Genomic DNA, 17,079 nt, shown 5'->3' on the forward strand with positions numbered 1-17,079 from the left:
ATATATCGAATTGACTCGTTCTCTTTCCCATTTGTTTTGTAAGTTTTGTCTTCCCCTTGTGAACCTTTCGCCATTTTCTGATGCAGAGGATGGATGGGGGGACCTGCTCCCAGACATCTATTGTAACTGACTGCTGTGATGTGCATTGACCCAACTTCCAATTTTCCTTCCTTTCGACCTGTCAAATCTCCCATACTGCATCGGAGGCTACCTCTTTTATCCGCAGCTCCAACAATATCATATAGCCCCAACAATCGCCAGAGTGCCTTGGCGATAGAGTCATAGTCATAGAGTCATAGAGTTTTACAGCACAGAAAGAGGCCCTTCGGCCCATCGTGTCTGCGCCGCCCATCCATCCCTGTCCAGTCTAATCCCATTTTCCAGCATTTGGTCCATAGCCTTGTATGCAATGGCATTTCAAGTGCTCATCCAAATGCTTCTTGAATGTTGTGAGGGTTCCTGCCTCCACCACCCTTTCAGGCATTGAGTTCCACATTCCAACCACCCTCTGGGTGAAAAAGTTCCTCCTCAAATCCCCTCTAAATCTCCTGCCCCTTACCCTGAATCTATGCCCCCTTGTTATTGACCCCCCCACTAAGGGGAAAAGTTCCTCTTTATCTACCCTATCTATGCCCCTCATTATTTTGTACACCTCAATCAGGTCCCCCCTCAGCCTTCTCTGCTCCAAGGAAAACAACTCCAGCCTGTCCAGCCTCTCTTCATAGCTGAGGCGCTCCATCCCAGGTAACATCCTGGTGAATCTTCTCTCCACCCTCTCCAAAGCAATCACATCCTTCCTATAGTGAGGCGACCAGAACTGCACACAGTACTCCAGCTGTGGCCTCACCAGCGTTTTGTACAGCTCCATCATAACCTCCCTGCTCTTATATTCTATGCCTCGGCTAATGAAGGCAAGTATCCCATATGCCTTTTTAACCACCTTATCTACCTGCTCCGCTGCCTTCAGGGATCTATGTACATGTACACCAAGGTCCCTCTGACCCTCTGTACTTCCTAGGGTCCTACCACTCATTGTGTATTCCCTTGCCTTATTTGTCCGTCCAAAATGCATCACCTCGCACTTTTCAGGGTTAAATTCCATTTGCCACTTTTCCGCCCATCTGACCAACCCGTTTATATCGTCCTGTAGCCGGAGGCTTTCCTCCTCGCAATTTACCACCCCACCAATTTTCGTGTCATCTGCGAACTTACTGATCATACCTTTTACATTCTCATCCAAATCATTTATGTAGATCACAAACAATAAGGGACCCAGCACCGATCCCTGAGGTACCCCACTGGACACAGGCTTCCAGTCACAAAAGCAACCTTCGACCATCACCCTCTGCCTCCTGCCACTCAGCCAGTTTAGGATCCAACGCGCCAAGGCACCCTGGATCCCATGGGCTCTTACCTTCTTGACCAGTCTCCTATGTGGGACTTTGTCAAAAGCTTTACTGAAGTCCATGTAAACCACATCCACAGCATTTCCCTCATCCACCCCACTAGTCACCCCCTCGAAAAATTCGATCAGATTTGTTAGACATGATTTACCCTTGACAAAGCCATGCTGACTATCCCCGATTAATCCTTGCCTCTCCAAGTGGAGATTAATTTTGTCCCTCAGAATTTTTTCCAATAATTTCCCCACCACAGATGTTAGACTCACTGGCCTGTAATTCCCTGGTTTATCCCTGCTACCCTTCTTGAATAATGGTACTACGTTAGCTGTTCTCCAGTCCTCTGGTACATCCCCTGTGGCCAGAGAGGTTCTGAAAATTAGTGTCAGAGCCCCTGCAATCTCCTCCCTTGCCTCCCACAGCAGCCTGGGATACATCTCGTCCGGGCCTGGGGATTTATCCACTTTTTGGCCCGCTAAAACCGCTAGCACCTCCTCCCTCTCGATGCTAATATGTTCAAGTATGTCACAGTCCCCTTGCCCGATTTCTATGTCTGCATCGTCTTTCTCCATAGTGAACACAGATGCAAAAAATTCATTTAAAACCCCGCCTACATCCTCTGGCTCTACACACAGATTGCCACTTTGGTCCCTAATGGGCCCTACCCTTTCCCTGGTTATCCTCTTGCCCTTAATATACTTATAAAACATCTTAGGATTTTCCTTTATTTTGCTCGCCAGTGTTATTTCATGGCCCCTCCTCGCCCTCCTAATTTCTTTTTTAAGTATGCCCCTGCACTTTTTATACTCCTCTAGGGCTTCTTCTGTCTTTAGTCTTTTGTAACTGCCAAAAGCCCCCCTTTTATTTCTAATGCATTTTTGTATATCCCTTGTCATCCAAGGTTCCCTTTGCTTGTTGGTCCCACCCTTGACCTTTACAGGAACATGTTGGCGTTGTATTCCCCACCTTACACTGTCCACTCACATGCGTGTCTGTTCCCCCACGCCTCCCATTTCCCTGATGACTCTGCTGCTAAGATCAGATGCCGGTGCAGTGATTGAATGCTGTTCCCCTTTTTCTCTCCATTTCCAGCAAGGGAACGCAAAGGAATGTTTTGGGGAGGGGGGATTAGTCCAGCAAAACAAAAAAAGGAACCTATTGATACTGTACTGTTACAAGACTCTTTACCGGTAATATGGAGGCTGGGGTAGTCCTATTTCTTAACAGCATTCCCTTGCTTTGTTTTATTGATCTAGCAACAGAATTTAAAAAAAATTCATTCATAGGATGTTGGCATCGCTGACAAGGCCAGCATTTATTGCCCATCCCTAATTGCCCTTGAGAAGGTGGTGGTGAGCCGCCGCCTTCAACCGCCGCAGTCCCTGTGGTGAAGGTACTCCCACTGTGCTGTTAGGGAGGGAGTTCCAGGATTTTGACCCAGCAACGATGAAGGAACGGTGATATATTTCGAAGTCAGGATGGTGCGTGACGTGGAGGGGAACTGGGAGGTGGTGGTGTTCCCGTGCGCCTGCAGCCCTTGTCCTTCTAGATGGTAGAGGTAACGGGTTTGGAAGGTGCTATTGAAGAAGCCTTGGCGAGTTGCTGCAGTGCATCTTGTAGATGGTACACACTGCAGCCACGGTACGCTGGTGGCGGAGGGAGTGAATGTTTAAGGTGGTGGATGGGGTGCCAATCAAGCGGGCTGCTTTGTCCTGCTGCACAGGCTGAAGAACAGTGGACACCGAGAATGATACAACAGGTTAGATGAAGAATGGAACCAGATGTATGGATGGAGGGAGAGGTGAAGAAAATCAGAAGCAGATAAATATGGTGAGAGAGGTGTCAGAGAACTTGAGGGAGAATTGGAGACAGGTGAGGCGTGGAGCAGAGAGGGGAAAATAATATTGACCCCATTGTCTATTGGAAAGATTTGCAAGAATAAATGAAGTAAAGAGAAATAACATAATCAGTAAGAGAAAACAAATGCTATATCCCAGAGCCATTCTGCAGTGTAAAAAAATCCTTCCTTGAGCGAGAATCATACAACACAGAAGGAGGCCATTGGGCCCATTGTGCCTGTGATGGCTCTTTGATGAAGCTGTCCCGTTAGTCCCACTTCCCCAGCTCTTTTCTCACAGCCCTGCATTTTTTTTTCTGAGTATTTATCCAATTCTCTTTTGAAAGTTACTATTGAATCTGCTTTCACCACCATTTCAGGTTATGCATTCGTGATCATAACAACTCGCTGCTTAAAAAAAACTCTCATTCCCGTTCCTTCCCCCCGCTACACCAAGAAAGTAGCTATTGTTTTATATGTTTTGTGAGGTCGTTTCTTTTCTTCCCATTTCATTTTGGTTTGAGGCCCGTAATAACATTTCCCCAGGAGGTTGTGAGAACCGCATTAAAAACTTTTCTGCAAAGCACGAGATTTTCGTTTTTGTTTGGTTTAGATGGTTGAGCAATGTATATTGAAAATAATCCCTTACACCTGGATTTTTTTTTTACATTGAGTAGCTTGGGTGAAGACAACAGGTTAGATGAAGGACAACACCAAGGCTGATCAGATTAAAAGAGATGAGGTAACACAGGAGTTAGGATTAGGTGGTGCCAAGCCTTCAAAAGCTCGCCGGCATGGACTGATTGGGCCGAATGGTCTGTTTCTGTGCTGTATATCCTGTGTAAGATTGTAGGAGGAAGAGTGAGGAAGGTAAGGCCTTGAAAAAGAATGAGCTGGAGTAGGAGACAGAGAGACAGATCTTCATTTTAGTACAGTGAGGATGTTGGGAGGAGGTGTGTGTAGGATTATGTACCTGGAACTTACAAAGGACAAGAATCTCAGAAACTCTGATCTCAGTACCTTTGATCAAAATAGAAATAAACAAGGATTAGGATGGAGGGAGAGATCTGAAGTTGGAGGTGAGAGAGAGGAATCACTTGGCAAATGACCAGCTTTTACTTGTATTCTGCACACAAGTGTAAGAGAGGTGATAGATGAGTCTCTTGAGACATGCAGCAATATGTACAGAATTAAAGTTCATAGAAAAATAAGAGTCATTGGGAAAATGAAGTGTTTGTCATAAAAGAAAAAAAGGTTCTTTGAGGTAGCTTTAGTAATGGAAGTGATGTGGGAGTTCCACTTGAGGTCACTCGAGATAGGCCAAGTATATCAATAGATGAAGCAGGACCAAAGACAGAGCCATCAAAGTTAAAAGTTTTTGGTTAAAATTGTGAGACAGGTAGAAAGTACGCCTTTAAAGGATTGAAAGATACAAGATTATTACTGCTCCATTAAAGAGTAAGGAGAAAATGAAGATGTATTGATTTAACCATTGGACTGTGAGAGGAGTGTGGGTTATGAGCATTTTGATGGAAGTTTATGAATGTACAGTGAAATTATCAGCAAAAGAGTTTAGCGTTGGATGATGGAGTAAATCACTGACATGAAGAACAGATTAGGAGAGAGGACAGAACCCTTCGGTAATGGAAAAAAAAATGTCAGAGGATGAACCATCAACTGCAGCATTGATCTGAGAGGCAGCTAGCTAGTTATGAACATTTTTGGATGGGAGGCTATATGATAGTAGCTTGTTCAGACCATGTGAAAGATTTAGCTTCCTTCTGTCGCTGTTTTGTAGTTTTCTTGGTCCATTCTTATTTTGTATATGCATCACTCAAGGAATAAAGGAAAAGAGCGGGTTTCCCTCTCCTAGTCCTGAATGTTTGGCAGAGATAGAGCCTCCATTTGCTATCTTCCCCAGATTAGGGGCTCACCATAGGGGGAATATTGGCCATGGTCTCTCATCCCGCTCCCATTTTCTTTCTTAAATTTGTTTTGATGACATCATTTAAAAACATTGAGATTGAACAAGTTGGCACTAGTATGGGTGGTTAATATCATTTGTCTGGAGTACAACTTGGCAACTGTTAAAAGTGACCTAATTTATGAAGTGCACAGAGTGTTTTGAATGAAAGCATAATCAGCAGTTGAAACAAAGTAAGCTTCTAAAAGAAGAACAATAAGCCGTGAAAACGTCCAACTTTAATCTGATGGTCTTTCTCGTAATGTTGATTTCACACTGTAATATCAGAGCACTTCTGACAATGGATATAAAGTTACATTAACAGGATTTTACTTCAGTGTTTCACTCTCAGAATGACAGAAGAGACACAAAGGCAAATTTTACATATGTGCATTCCTGGTGGGGAGCCTCACTTGCTGGCAGCACATAATCGGGAAATTGCAGTCGTCCCCCCACAATTCGCCATACATTCATTTTAATGGACAGAAAATCGAGGAGAGCAAGCCTCTGATTTGCAGATACGTGTTCCCGATGGGGAAAAAGTGTATGCCAAGAGCACGCATTCAGAAAATGTACTTCCTGTTCATCTACCCCTGTCCTCTCTTTAGGTCTCTCCATGACACACATTAATACCTGAATGATAGAGTCATCTGCTTCTACACACAGGAAACTTTTTTTTATCCGGCACGGACGGGACCGACGTGGTGCCGGTTCATCAAAAATTCCGGATAACCGAACGCTAGAGTAAAAGATACGGAGCTGAGAGCTCCGTATAAAGCAACAAACCCTGTGCTTCAGAACAATGGGCACAAGTTGCAAGCGTCTCTGTAGCTTAGCAACAGCTGCAGCCACACCCTTGCACAGCAACAAATGGAGTAAAAAAAGTAATAAAAGTTACCTGAACCTACTCCTGAATTTTGCCAGTTAACCGAGATTTCTGGTTATTTAGGTGCCGGTAAATCGAAAGTTTCCTGCATATATCAGTGGTCCTAAGAGGGGAACAATGAGAGGCTGGGTGACTATCCCCCCAAATTTTTCCTCTATCTCTGCGTGGAAACATTTTCATTGTTGCCTTGCATAATTGAGTTGAGGATTTTTGAGGATCAACAATTTCAGACAATAACCCCTGCCCCCATTTTTCATGCTGTATTATTTTGCCATTCTCATTTGCAACATTTTATCTTTCCTGCCTCTTACATAAGCACAGTATGTTCTTTCAATTCAATAGCAAAATACTGCGGATGCTGGAAATCTGAAATAACAACAGAAAATGCTGGAAATATTCAGCAGGCCAGGCAGCATCCGTGGAGAGAGAAACAGAGTTAACGTTTCAGGTCAGACCCGAAACATTAACTCTGTTTCTCTCTCCACGGATGCTGCCTGGCCTGCTGAGTATTTCCAGCATTTTCTGTTGTTACTGCAAATAAAGACCTGGTGAGGATAATTTGGAAGAAGGATGAGCACAACTGCTGTGCGTCATTAAAAATCCTCCCAAACGGTAAATGTCATGTCCCCTCCCCCCAACCCCCCCCCCCCCCCCGCCCCACACCACCCCACCTCACAATCCATCATTGGCTTGGCCCTCCCCTTTAATGCTATTCTTCCAACTCGGCTCCATGGCTGGGCCACTAGAATTCCTGCCCCCCACCCAGAACGGTTTGTGTTGGCAGCTTGCCACTTCCATGCTAATGAGGCCCAACCATCAAAATGGTCCAGGCCTCTTGCCCGCCACATTGGGCAAGGGTTACGATCGCTCTGCCCACTCGATTTGTGCACCACTTCAAAAGCAGCCCCAGTGTGTTGGAGCATCGTGAGAGGAATTATTTTGAATAGACTCAGTATAAAATAAGACAGATAATGCAGTTTTCTGGAGATTTTGATTACACTGCATATTCAGAAGGAGTTGAATGAAATTGTACCTGACCCAGCGTTACAAGAAAAAGATGATAAATTGCATGAGGTAAGGGAAATGCATCCAAACAGATAACACAAAGAGTATCAGAAGAAACTGATGGAAATTAGAGTATGAGAAATATATGAAAGCAGTTGGGACTTATAAAAACATCACAATAACTGGCAGGTGTCGAAACATATTGGCCTAGAAATTCGGTAGCGTCCATTTTTTGGCGCCTTACCTGCAGGCTAACAGCTCGCGCTCAAATGGGGAGGTCCGAGCAGCGCTGGATTTTGTGCCTGGGATCTCATTACCATGTAGATGGTGCAGCAGTCGGAGCCTACACAGGTTCGTGCGCCAATTATCAAGTAAGTGATTGGGTTAGATCACGGGGGAGGAACGGCTGGGCTTCGGGAGTACAATCGGAGGGCTGTCGGGTGTTGGGTAGGAAGATCGTGGCAGTCTGCAGTACTGTTGGGGGGTCGGGAGTGCTATTGTTGGAAGGGGGGTGCTAGGAGCTTGGGGATGTGGCCAGGGAGAGATCGGGGCCAGGGGCCTGAAGGTCGGAGTTGGGAGTGAGGTGGTAGATCTCAGTACCAGAAACGGCGGTGATTATGGTAAGTACTTACCTTTTTAAAAAATTCCATGCTGCTTAGCGTTGGTTTTCCCGGAGGCAATCAGCACTGGTGGCGACTGCCTCAGCCACAAACCAAATTTGCAAGAGGGAGAAGAAGCAGGTGTTAGGCCTCTTATTTGCATATGTTAATAGCCTAATGTCCGCTTCAGACATGGGGTAAAGGATGCCTCTTGTTTGGCCTTTACCAAGATGGCGCCCGGCGCGGCCCGCACCAGAAATGTGCGCGGATGCCATTTTGGACACAAAACGTCACCCGTACCACCGAAAAACCGGGCACTACGGAGCCAAATTTCTAACCCGCTGATTAGCCAAATAGGTTTGTAATATAGGAAAAGTTGCAGAATCAGTCCTCTAGTGTTATAGCTCTATCTCTAACCCATGCTTATGTTAGTGAGGTGTATTATTTACCACTCATGGTAATTGGTGTCAGCCTTGGCTCAGAGTTAGTACTCCTGCTTTGAGTCAGAAGGTCATGGATTCAGGCCCCACTGGAGGCATAAGCACATAATCCCAGCTGACACTTCACTGCAGCACTGAGGGAGGTTCTGCCTTTTGGATGAGATGTTAAACTGAGTTCCCATCTGCTCTCTCAGGTGGATGTAATTGGCACTATTAAAAGAAGAGCAGAGGAGTTCTGGCCAATAGTTATCCCTCAACCAACATCACTAAAACAGATCACATTGCTGTTTGTGGGATCTTGCTGTGTGCTTATTGGTTTTCACGTTTCCTACATTAGAACAGTGACTACAATTCAAAAGGACTTCATTGGTTGTGCAGTACTTTGGGACGTGTCAATTCACTCTGTCCATTTCACACTTTGCTTAACAAAATGGGAGCTCGACAAGGGAAATACATTTATAAGTAATTATATAAACTAAATAAATGTGTTATCCATGGATAGTTAGCATGACTAGACCACAAGCTGAGAATAACTTGCCCTTTTAAAACAATACAATAATTTAACTGTGGAAATAATATTTGTACAGATCTTTCCCTGACCACTAAATCAGCATTGTGTTGTGTTAATCATGAGGTCCTTGTACATTTTTGCTCAGGAGGGTTATACTGTATTATGGTTTATCCAGTTTGTACATTTATTGCCCTTACTAGAAATTCTCCACATGAATCTGCAGATTTTTCTGTTAACTACTCACCATTTTGCAGCCCTTGCAACTTGAAACCTGCTAGATTCAGGCAACTAATAGTGACAACGCATAAATGGCAGGCAACTGAAATGTCACTGTTCCTATTAGTTTAACTGCTGTTAAGAACTTTTTATAAAGCTTTTCCTCTCCCAAAACACGTGCTGACTATTCCCACCAGGCCTGTATATCTTTTTATTTGCAAATCATAGAACCATAAAGGTTTACAACACGTGGCTGTGATACTCTTTGCTCAAGCAATCCAAAACTAATCCCGCTACCCTGTTCTCTTCCCCATATCCCAATAGCTTCATCTGTTTCAAATACTTTTACAGTTTTCCCTTAAATTATGCAGTCGTTCCTGCCTGAGCCATCCCCTGTGGCAATGTATTCCATGCTCTAACAACACTCTGTAAAGAAAATGCTCCTGACCTCTCTCCTCGCTCTCAATCATAAGTTTAAATTGATGACCCTTCATCATTGACTCCCCGACCGGAGGAAATAGCCTTTCCCTATTCACTCTATCAAAATGCTTCATCATTTTAAAAACCTCTATTAATGTGTGTCAGTGGTAGCACTCTTGCCTCTCAGTCAGAAGGTCATGATTCCAAGGCCCACTCCAGAGACCTGAGCACATAATTTAGGCTGACACTTCCGTGCATTGCCAAAGGTTCCATCTTTCAGATGAACTGTTAAACCTTGCCCCCTCCAGCCCTCTCAGGTGGGTGTAAAAGATCCCGCGGTACTATTTGACGAGAGCAGGGGCGTTCTCCCAATGATGGTTGACACTTCTCCTTCAGTCAGTGTCACTAAAACAAATTATCTGCTCATTTACCTTATTGCTGTTTGTGGGCCCTAGCTGTTTGCAAATTGGCTGCCGTTTCCTTGCATTACAATAGTGACTGCGCTTCAAATATACTCCATTGGTTACAAAGTGCTTTGGCGCATCATGAGATCATGAAAAGGGCTCGTTTAAATGCAAGCTCTTTCTTTATATCTCCTCATAGCCTCTGCTCAGAACTATAGGGGTAGAAATTCAGTTGGTTAGCGCCTCCCGTTAGCGCCGGGGGGAGGGGCACTAACGGGGCGCTAAGGGGTTAGCAACCGGGCGCGGCGAATGCAGCAATGCCCGCGAACTTCAGTGCTGGTTTAGCGCTGGTGCTCTTACTGCCTGGGCCTCTAGCGCCTCGCAGATCGTGACGTCATAAAGTGCGTAGCGCCCTGTTATCGCCCCAGATGTGAAAGTGCCACCTGCCCCCTGCTGTATCGCCGGGCGTGAACAACAGCAGGAAGAGGAGGCGCTGTCGACTCGACTGGCCGCTTGGGGAGTGCTAATTAAAGGGAATGGTTTTCAGGTAGGCCAACCTTTTATTATTTGCACCAGTCTGGTGCCTGCTCCAAGTTTTTGACGTTTCATTGCTGCAAGATGTCCAAGCCCTCCACTTTGTGAGAGTGTTTGGGGCTGTAACAGCAGTCGCGCAGGTTGCCTTGCAACGCAGAACTGCCGACAAGTAGGTTGTGCACCAGCATTGGCCCTTCCCTTTAAGCGAGGGAAGCAGCCTCTGATGCTGTTAGCAATGTGCTCCAAATTGTTCAGCGTTCAGCCGCGACCGCCCCGCTCTTGGATTTTAGCGTCCTAAGAGAAGTGGTGTGCACTTCATTTCGCGCTCACTTCCCTCTTGGAGCCCAAAGCTGAATTTCCCGGCAGGAGAGAATCATTAGCGCCTGGCGCTACTTTTTCCACTTGATTAAAGTTAGCGCCCCAACTGAATTTCTAGCCTATAGTTTCTCATTCCTGGAATCGCCGTCGTGAGTCTACATTGTATGCTGTCTATGGCTTTAATGCCCTTTACTTTTTTATTCTCGTATTCTGTGTCACTATTTATAAATTTCAATGGCCCGGAATTTGCGGTTGTACTGACAGCAAAACTGTCAGTGTTATTCCAACTGTGAATCTGACAGCAACTTCTGGAGTTTGCACATGTGCAGCTAGACACAAGAATCCAGAAGTTGCTGTCAGTCATTCCCTGCTCCTCCACAGGGCGCGCTGTTGAACTCCCCAGAGTTGGCAATCAATTGAAATCACTGAACTGACGAGGACTTAAGCTTTTACACTGGAATATTGCTCTTAAAAACCCCTGAAAAAGTTAAAAATAACAACAGAAAATGCTGGAAATACTCAGCAGGCCAGGCAGCATCCGTGGAGAGAGAAACAGAGTTAACGTTTCAGGTCTGGGACCCTTCATCAGAACTGGAAAAAGCTGGAGATGTAACAGATATTAAGCAGGTGCACAGATGGGGGGGGGGTGGGGGTTAGGAGGAGAGGAAGAAATAGAAAGAACATCCTGTACTTTTGTAAGAGGCAGGAAAGATAAAATGTTGCAAATGGGAATTGCAAAAATCATACTGCATGAAAAATGGGGGCAGGGATAATTATCTGAAATTGTTGAACTCAATGTTGAGTCCGGCAGGCTGCAAAGTGCCCAATCGAAAGATGAGGTGCTGTTCCTCGAGCTTACGTTGAGCTTCATTGGAACAATGTAATAGCCCGAGGACAGAGAGATCAGAGTGGGAGTGAAGCGGTGAATTAAAGTGACAGGCGACCGGAAGCTCAGGGTCACCCGTACAGACTGAACGGAGGTGTTCCGCAAAGCGGTCACCCAATCTGCGTTTGGTCTCCCCAATGTAGAGGAGACCGCATCGTGAGCAGCGAATACAGTATATTAAATTGCAAGAAGTACAAGTAAATCGCTGTTTCACCTGGAAGGGGTGTTTGGGGCCCTGGACAGTGGGAAGGGAGAAGGGAAAAGGGCATGTGTTGCATCTCCTGCGCTTGCACGGGAAGGTGCCAGGTGAAGGAGCAGGGCTGTTGGGGGTGATTGAGGATTGGACCAGGGTGTCGCAGAGGGAGTGGTCCCTTCGGAATGCTGAAAGGGGAGGTGAGGGGAAGATGTGTTTGGTGGTGGGATCACGTTGGAGGTGGCGGAATGGCAGAGGATGATCCGTTGAATGTGGAGGCTGGTGGGGTGAAAGGTGAGGACAAGGGGAACCCTATCGTGATTCTGGGAGGGAGGGGCAGGGGTGAGAGCAGAAGTGCGGGAAATAGAACGGAAAAAGTTAAGCCTTGTTGCATGAGGTGTAACTGGGTTTTTAATGGTGTACTGAGTCATAATTATTGCTGAACAATTGCTCTGGCCCTGAAATATTAATTTTATATTTGTGCAATGTCAAATTTTTCCATTATGATAAAAATTACCATTTAAAAAAAAAAAATTTTTTAGAAAATTTTTGTTTTATGATATTTCAGCTTCTACCTTAATCCCATGTGTATGTCCCAATCTTTATTTCAGTCTCTGTAAAAATGATTAAAAAGTGAAGGAAAATCAATGCATTTTACTTCCTGGTTTGCTGTCTGTGAGAATTCTTCAATATGATTGGCTGCTTAGCCAGCTTGATGACATCATTGTTGCTGGACGGTGGAGATCCCCTAGACTAGGCAGCAGATTCAAATTAATGTTGGGAGAGGTGAAATCGACACCACAGAGATTGTAGGCAGCTTTCCTCAAGGGCAGCAGTGAGCGCTATCACTTCGCCACTGACCACAAAATCCGGGCCAAATAGTATTTTGGCCTTTTTGCGGCTTTATCTACCTACACTCAAACTTCCCAAGAATTATGTATTTGATCCCCTAGGTTTCTCTGTTCTTCTGCACTCTTCAGTGTCTTTCTATTAACTGTATAATACCAGTCCTTTTTCTGCATTACCTCACACTTATGCAAATTAAATTGCACTTACCACCTGACTGCCCATTCTGTTAACCTGTCTATGTCTTCTTGAAGTATTTCACAATCCTCTTCACTGTTTGCCAAACCTGCTAATTTTCTGTTGTCAGCAAATTTGTTAATTGTGTTCTCTGTTCACAAGTTCGAACAAAAGTGGACCCAGCACCACCCCATGGGTCACACCACTTCCAACCCTTCTCTAGTCTGAGCAACAGCATTTACCCTAACTCTTGGTTTCCAGTCTGTCAACCGATGATCTCTCCATACTGCTACATTACTTCATACCATATGCTTGAGTTTATCTAACAAGACTGTTGTGAGGCCATTTCTAAACACCTTCTGAAAAACCAGATACACTACATCTACTGCATCCCCTTTATCTATCCATTCGGTCACTTCTTCAAAAAACTTTAAAATGTTCACTATTTTATCTCAAATTATAGATTCTGAGAGTTCACCCAAAGTAGTTTACAGACTAACTGGTCTGTAGTTAGCCAGTTTATCCTCCCTCTCTCATTGAGCAATGTTTGCTACATTGGGTACTCTCCAGTCACACAGCACAATTTGCATATTTAAAAAGGATTGCAAAATGGTGGCCAGAGCCCCTGCTGTCTCCTCTCTGACTTTTCTCAACAGCCCAGGGTTCATGCCACCAGGGCCTGGTAACTTATCTACCTTGAGTTGTTAGTTTTTTCAAAACCAATTTCTTTTCTACATATAGATCTGAACAATTGTTCCATTCCCTCCTCCAGTACACTTACATTCCAATGTCCATTATCATTTGTAAAAATTGATGCAAAATATTTATTTTCTATCTCCACCATATTTTTTTTTATTAGTTCATGGGATCTGGGCGTCGTTGCAACCTCCACAATTAGACTCTCTAACAGAACTCAAGGTAGATAAGTCACCAGGCCTCCTAGTTTGTCAGGGGGCTGGGAACTTAAGTGTGGCCCAGAACAGAGAGAAACAAAGCTGGAAGTGCAAGTTAGAAAAGTAGTCAGCAAAACTAGTAGGGAGCAGAAACAAAGGTCAACAGTAAAGAGGGTCAAAGTGCCGAAAGATATTAAACAGGCAAAGTTGAAGGCGTTTTATCTAAATGCATGTAGCATTCGCAACAAGGTAGATGAATTAATGGCACAAGTAGAAGTAAATGGGTATGATGTAACTGCCATTACAGAGACATGGTTGCAGGGTAACCAAAGCTGGGAACTGAATGTTCCAGGGTACTCAACATTTAGGAAGGACAGACAAAAAGGAAAAGGAGGTAGCGTAGCGCTGTTAATAAGGGATGAGATCGGTATGGTAGAGTTAAAAGATCTTAGCTCGGTAGATCGTGACGTAGAACTGGAATCAGTTTGGGTGGAGCTAAGAAACAGCAAAGGGCGGAAAACATTGGTGGGAGTTGTGTATAGGCCACCAAACAGTAGTGGTAATGTAGGGCACAGTATCAATCAAGAAATTAGAAGTGCATGTAACAAGGGCAATACGGTAATCATGGGGGACTTTAATCTACATATTGACTCAGCAAATCAAATTACCACTAATAGTGTGGAGGACAAATTCTTGGAATGCATGCAAGATGGTTTCCTGGATCAGTATGTGGAGGAACCAACCAGGGAACAGGCTATTCTGGATCTGGTACTGTGTAATGAGAAAGGGCTAATCAATAATCTTGTGGTAAAGGGGCCTTTAGGGACAAGTGACCATAATATGATTGAATTTTACATTAAGTTTGAGAGTGATGTAGTCCAATCTGAAACTAAGGTCTTCAATCTAAACAGAGGAAACAACAAGGGTATGAAGGACAAGTTGGCCATGGTAGATTGGAAGACTACACTAAAAGGTATGAAGGTGGACATACAATGGCTAACATTCAAGGAAATAATGCATCATTTGCAACAAACATATATTCTTCTAGGGCATAAAAACCCAAAAGGAAAAGTGATCCAACCATGGCTAACAAAAGAAATTAAAGCTAGTATTAAGTCAAAGGAGGAAGCTTATAAAGTTGCCAGAAAAAGCGGTCAGCCTGAGGATTGGGATCTTTTTAGAAATCAGCAAAGGGGGACCAAGAAATTGATAAAGGGAAAATGGAATATGAGCAGAAACTAGCGAAAAATAGAAAAACGGATTGTAAAAGCTTCTATAGGTATGTGAAAAGGAAAAGACTGGCGAAGGTAAATGTAGGTCCTTTACAGTCAGAGACAGGAGAATTTATAATGGGGAATGAGGAAATGGCAGAGAAATTAAATAAATACTTTATTTCTGTCTTCACGGAGGAAGACACAAAAAACCTCCCAGAAATACGAGAAAACCAAGGGTATGGCGAGAATGAGGAACTTAAAGAAATTATTATTAGTAAAAAAAACAGTACTAGCAAAATCAGTGGGACTAAAAGTTGGTAAATCCCAAGGACCGGATGACCTACATCCTAGGTTTTTGAAAGAGGTGGCCATTGGGATAGTGGACGGATTGGTTGTCGTCTTCCAAAATTCTATAGATTCGGGGACGGTTCCTGCAGATTGGAGGATAGCAAATGTAACCACGCTATTTAAGAAAGGAGAGAGAGAGAAAACGGGGAACTACAGACCTGTTAGCCTCACATCAGTAGTTGGGAAAATGCTGGAATCTATTATAAAGGATGCAATAACTGGGCACTTAGAAACTAATAGTAAGATTGGGCAGAGTCAACATGGATTTATGAAAGGGAAATCCTGTTTGACAAACCTATTGGAGTTCTTTGAGGATTTAACTAGTGGAGTAGACAAAGGGGAACTGGTAGATGTGGTGTATCTGGATTTTCAGAAGGCCTTTGATAAGGTCCCACACAAGAGGTTGGTGAACAAAATTAGGGCACATGGAATTGGGGGTAATATACTAGCATGGATTGAGAATTGGTTAACAGACAGAAAACAAAGAGTAGGGATAAACGGGTCTTTTTCAGGATGGCAGACTGTGACTAGTGGGGTACCGTAAGGATCGGTGCCTGGGCCCCAGCTATTCACAATCTATATCAATGATTTGGATGAGGGGACTAAATGTAACATTTCCAAATTTGCTGATGATACAAAGCTAGGTGGCAGTGTCAGTTGTGAAGAGGATTTGAAGAGACTTCAAGGGTATCTCGACAGGCTCAGTGAGTGGGCGAGAACATGGCAGATGGAATATAATGTGGATAAATGTGAAGTTATCCACTTTGGTAGAAAAAACAGAAAGGCAGACTATTTCCTAAATGGTGAAAGATTGGGGAATGCAGATGCTCAAAGGGACCTGGGTGTCCTTGTACATGAGTCACTGAAAGTGAATGTGCAGATGAAGCAAACCATTAGTAAGGCAAATGGTATGCTGGCCTTCATTACAAGAGGATTTGAGTACAGGAGTAAAGCCTTACTCCAATTATATAGGGCCTTGGTGAGACCACACCTGGAGTACTGTGTACAATTTTGGTCTCCTTACCTAAGGAAGGATATGCTTGCCATAGAGGGAGTGCAACGGAGGTTCACGGGATTGATTCCTGGGATGGTGGGACTGTCGTATGAGAAGAGATTGAGTAAACTAGGTCTGTATTCTTTTGAATTCAGAAGAATGAGAGGGGATCTCATTGAAGCATACAGAATTATTACAGGGCTTAATGGGGTGGATGCTGGCCTTGGCTGGGGAGTCTAGAACCAGCGGCCACAGCCTCAAGATAAAGGGTTGGCCATTCAGGATTGAGATGAGAAGAAATTTCTTCACAAAGAGGGTGTGAATCTTTGGAATTCTCTACCCCAGAGGGCTGTGGATGCTCAGTCATTGGGTATATTCAAAACATAAGTCGATAGATTTCTGACTAGTAAAGGCATCAAGAGATATGGCGATAGGGCCGGTGAATGGAGTTGAGGCAGAAGATCAGCCATGATCTCATTGAATGGAGGAGCAGGCTCAAAGGGCCGAATGGCTTACTCCTGTTCCTATTTCTTATGTTCTTATGTTCTCCTTCATTTCTTAATGGCCCTACCCTCTCTTTAACTATTTTACTTTTTATATTGGCTGTGCTGGTTGAAGGTCAATCATCACAGCCCCAGGACATTGCTGCAGTGTCCTAGGCCCAACCATCTTCAGCTGCTTCATCAATGACCTTGCCTCCAACATAAGGTCAGAAATGGGGATGTTCGCTGTTGACTGCACAGTGTTCAGCGCCATTCACAACTTCTGAGATAATGAAGCAGTCCATGCCCGCATTCAACAAGACCTGGACGACGTTCAGGCTTGGGCTGGTAAGTGGCAGGTAACATTCACGCCACAGAAGTGCCAGGCAATGACTATCTCTAACAAGCGAGAGTCTAGTCACCTCCCCTTGACATTCAATGGCATTACCATCGCCGAATCCCCCACTATCAACATCCTGGGGGCACCATTAACCAGAAACTTAACTGGACCAG

The sequence above is a fragment of the Somniosus microcephalus genome, unplaced genomic scaffold (genome assembly GCF_052327205.1).
Source record: "Somniosus microcephalus isolate GS21.2 unplaced genomic scaffold, FLI_Smic_1.0 scaffold988, whole genome shotgun sequence".
Lineage (NCBI taxonomy): Eukaryota > Metazoa > Chordata > Chondrichthyes > Squaliformes > Somniosidae > Somniosus > Somniosus microcephalus.